The following is a 4,724-nucleotide window of genomic DNA, read 5'->3' as shown; positions in this document are numbered from 1 at the left end:
AAAATAATTATTAGTACATGGGAAATCATCTTCAATTAGCATTAATGTGTGTGGTTCCTTGTTGTAAACTACTATATTACTGTGACATTGACACTGACAGTTTATGTAATATGTCAAATAGCTTTTTATTTGTCATTTATCGTATTTCATCTAATTCAACTTACAGCCAAACAATATATGCAACAACAAATAATAACTACAACTAACATGATTGTAACTGACAGTCAGTATACTCATATATTGTTGCCTTGAACGTTGACAAACTGAGATGATGTCAATCGGCAGCCATGTTGAAAAAGTAGTGCTACCCACAATTCCTTTCGCGATAGTACACAGGTCTGTAAGACCGGTGTGTACACAATGACTGCTAACGTTTACCGGTAATTAGTATATCCGTTCATAGACCGTTTGCACATCGGGCCTTCTCGGCTCGTGTTTAAAGCAAACGCAAAATAGTTCCCATAATAGATTTAAAACTTAAGATTTAAAATTTAAAGGCATACATATGGTAACTGATTTTATGAAAATATCTTATTTCTTATAAGAATCCTTCATCCATATAGAATATCTTTATAAGCAGTTTTTACTGTATCAATCCTCATTTGGATTGATGTGTACTATCTATTGGAACCTGTTAGTTGTGTCGTATCTATCTGGAAAACAATGCTGCCCCTAAAAACTACCGAAACTGTTTCACGGGAATTTACAACATAAGAAATACAATTACGAATGACAATGAGTATGTTTCCAGTGTTATTGTCTTTCTTAATTGTGTTTATCATCACCGTAATGGATAAAGCAACGTTTGGATTATTAAAAGGTAAATGAAATTTATTTTCGAGACAAGTCACTTAATACAGTGAGTGAGTCTTGCAAAATTATGGCACGTTTTAAATTCATCTTTACAGAAACATTGATTTGTGGGTCTTATCTCTTTAAAAAAAGACATCATATTCAACGTAAGTTTTGGTACTGAGATAAGAAAACTCAATAATTATTATTTGATTAGGAACCTTAACAAGAAAAAATCAATTATTTAATAAAGTCTGGTGTCTTTATACATTGTAATATATCATAATGCATCAAGTCAGATTCCTCCCCCCCCCTAAAACTCCCGTGGGAGTTCTTTTTGAATGGGAGATCTCCCGTGGATCCCCCGTTAAAATCCCGTTGGAGTTTCTTGCAAATGGAGCTTTCACGGGGGTCCCCGTAAAATCCCGTGATATTTTAATTTAAATGGGGTTAAACGGGAGCTCCCGCCAAAATCCCACGGGAAAAGAAAATCTACAAACACTTAATTTTCTTATTTAAGTGCTTATTTCTTACAATTGTGACTTCAGCATGTGTATTTGTAAACACTGAAACAGAAAACAAAGCATAATATTTAAATTACATTTTTCGTTAAATATAGGTAAAATTCTCCCTTAAGAAAACAACTCCCACGGGTGAATTGCAATTCTCACCGGGGGAGCCAAAACTCCGTTGGGATCCCGCGGGATATAGCAACTTTTTCATCAGATAACTCTACTTTCCAAAAACATTTTATCTCTTTTTTTTCAATTATATGTATGTACTCATTGTTTCCTACAAATATGCAAAATTTCATTACAATTGTTCAATAAATAAAAAAATAATAATACGCTTTAAAAATAATATCAGGGCGTAAAATACCCTTTTCGACAAAATCCTTATCTGGAGCTCTGTATAAAGGTACTACATTAAAACCTATAATTGCAAAAGTAAATGATTGTTGTTCAGTTGAAACCTAATTATGTTACCTCCGTTGCATTTAAAGTACCTACTACTAATTTGAAACGTCGAGTCCGTTTCCTGGGACTAGAACCAGTACTTGGTGTCTATGGTGGTGTCTAAAAAACGCTCTCACAATGTGATTTGAACAATCGACCTCCAGGTCGCTAGTCGGACGGCAACGCAACGGCGACCTTAATTGAAAATTACTAGGGTCAAAACTTCATATGAATGAATGTGTACAATGACATAATTTTATTTTAGATGTGACTGTACTTAAGACCATGCTAGTGCTGGTGCTGGGCCATGATGTAAACAAAAAACACTTCTGGATCAAAATTTGGATGGATGTGCTCAACTGTTTTTTTTAATATGATGGCTTTTATTATGTATGTTTTTTGTCTATTTGAAGGGTTTTTAGAACTTCTATTAATGATTTTAAAATCGCTGTTAAGATTGTTTTTAGTAGAACATTTGGGGTCGACACAACCAAGGGCTCTTTTGGTGTATTGAAGATTTGATTTTTGTTGGTAGTTCACGGATATTTTTTATCTCCCGCCAAAGGCGGAGTAATATATAATTGGCTTTGTCCGTCAGCTGTCCGACTGTCACACAACTTTTCAGGGCTGTATCTCAGAAACTATATAAAAAATGACATGTTTTTGTGAATTGAAATGGGCAATCATGAGTTCCAATGTATAAAATAAATTGCATTTTACTACTTTTACTTAAATAAAAGAAAATATTGCATTTATTGTCTACATATTATGACTCTCTGTTATTTGTTTACGTACATATCATATTGTGATTCTAAATATTTTGTTTTCGATTTAGATTTGCTAGCTGTGATCATGTGTTTTTGTTTCAGTGAATTCAACATAAAATATTGTTCTAATTGGTAATGAAATGATTTGTTGTTTTTTGAGGGGTTTCTTCATTTCTATTTTTCTTCATTTCTATTTTATAATGGTAACATCATCATATTATTATTATTATTCATGAGAATATTTGATGTTGAGTAAATATTTAATTGTTAATTAAACAATTATATGAGTTATTTTGTTATAAGCTCTTGTATATTTATTATACGTATGTTGTATTATTTCTTTTGTATATATTGCTACTTCTGTTAATCATTTTCTTGTTTTGCAAATCTATATTATATTTTGAGGTTTGCAAATCAAGATTATATTTTGCGGTAAAGTAATATTTGTTTTGAAATTTTGATATTTTTAACACACCGTGACCAACTGATATTGTTTCATGTTGATCTAAACATTTTGTTTTCAGTTAAGTGTATCAAATTGTGTTTTTACTGAAATGGAACATCATTTTGTGATTTAAAAAACTAGGCTTTTAGATGAGAATGAGTTAAAATGTTTAGAATTTTGTTCCGCTGGCGTAACATTTAGGTCTGTAAATAAGAATTGATTCGAATCGAGAGTGAGTCGCTTTTGAGTTGAAATGTTCATAATTTTGTTCCGCCGGCGTAACATTTAGGTCTGTAAACAATAATTGATTCGAATCGAGAGTGAGTCGTTTTTGAGTTGAAATGTTCATAATTTTGTTTCTGCCGGCGTAACATTAAGGTCTGTAAATAAGAATTGATTCGAATCGAGAGTGAGTCGCTTTTGAGTTGAAATGTTCATAATATTGTTCCGTCGGCATAACATTTTAACTTCAGGTCTGTAAATAAGGGTCTGTCAATAAAAAATGACTTGAAATGAGAGTAAGTCGCTTTTGAGTAAAAATGTTCAGAATTTTGTTATGCTGGCATAACATTTTTAGTTTGGGTCTGTAAATAAGAAATTTTTCGAAATGCATTGATTCGCTTGTATGTTGAAATTTTCAAATTTTGTTCCACTGGCATAACATTTTAAGTTTGGGTAGTCAAAAAAGAATGATTCGAAATGCAAGTCATTTGCTTTTGAGTTAAAATGTCCAGAATTTTGTTCCGCTAGCATAACATTTTTTGTTTGGGTCTGTAAATAAAAAAAATTCAAAATGCAAGGGATTCGTTTTTGAGTTGAAATGTTTAGAATTTTGTTCTGCTGGCATAACTTTTTAGTTCTGGTCTGTATATAATGAATGATTCAAAATGCAAGCGATTTGCTTCTGTTAAGAATTTTGTTCTGCTGGCATAACATGTTTAGATGTTTTAGGTTTGAAGAAAAGAAATGATTCGAAATGCAAGCGCTTTTGAGTTGAAATGTTTGGAATTTTGTTCCGCTGGCATAACATTGTGTTATTCTTAAGTAAATTAGCGTGTCGATTTCATGATTTTTTCAGAAGTAACAGATTAATAATTACAATTAAATGAGTTTTTTATTTTAAAAAAAAACTTAGAAAATACCTCTTTTAATTGGGATTCATGGAAAATCCCTATTTAAAAAATAACCTTTTAAATAAGTTTGCAAATAATCTGGATTTGCAAACTTAAAATGGATACTGTTAATCGCCTTTTTACAATTACCTGTAAACAATAAAAAATCCACAATTCATAATTATTGATTGTGATTACTGAAGTGTTAATCATTTTTGATCTGGCATTTTTCTAGTTCTTGCACTGTATGACTTACCAAATTATGATCACGATGTTGCTTCGAGCAATTAAGTTCCCACAACTTTCACCATGCATCTATATCACAGCTTCAAAACGCGTAATTGCAACTGATCAATTTCGTCAATGCTATACTTAATAATATTTCGGTTATAAAATAATTATTAATTGTGTTTAATTTGGTGTTTCTTGTTTAACTTGAATACCAACTTATATCATAAACGCAATAACAATCTACAATGAAAATCCTGAATGACTAATTTCTTTACCCAGGTATAATCACAACTTTCTCAAGAGAATCGTCAGTATGTTCATACTAAATTTATCATTTTATGGTGTAAAAAGAATCAGTATTTTAGAATTCCACTTATGATGGTAATTTAAATGTGTATTCTAACATATTTACTTAAAGAAT

The sequence above is a fragment of the Dreissena polymorpha genome, chromosome 14 (genome assembly GCF_020536995.1).
Source record: "Dreissena polymorpha isolate Duluth1 chromosome 14, UMN_Dpol_1.0, whole genome shotgun sequence".
In the NCBI taxonomy this organism is placed as follows: domain Eukaryota; kingdom Metazoa; phylum Mollusca; class Bivalvia; order Myida; family Dreissenidae; genus Dreissena; species Dreissena polymorpha.
This window is presented reverse-complemented; position numbering follows the sequence as displayed.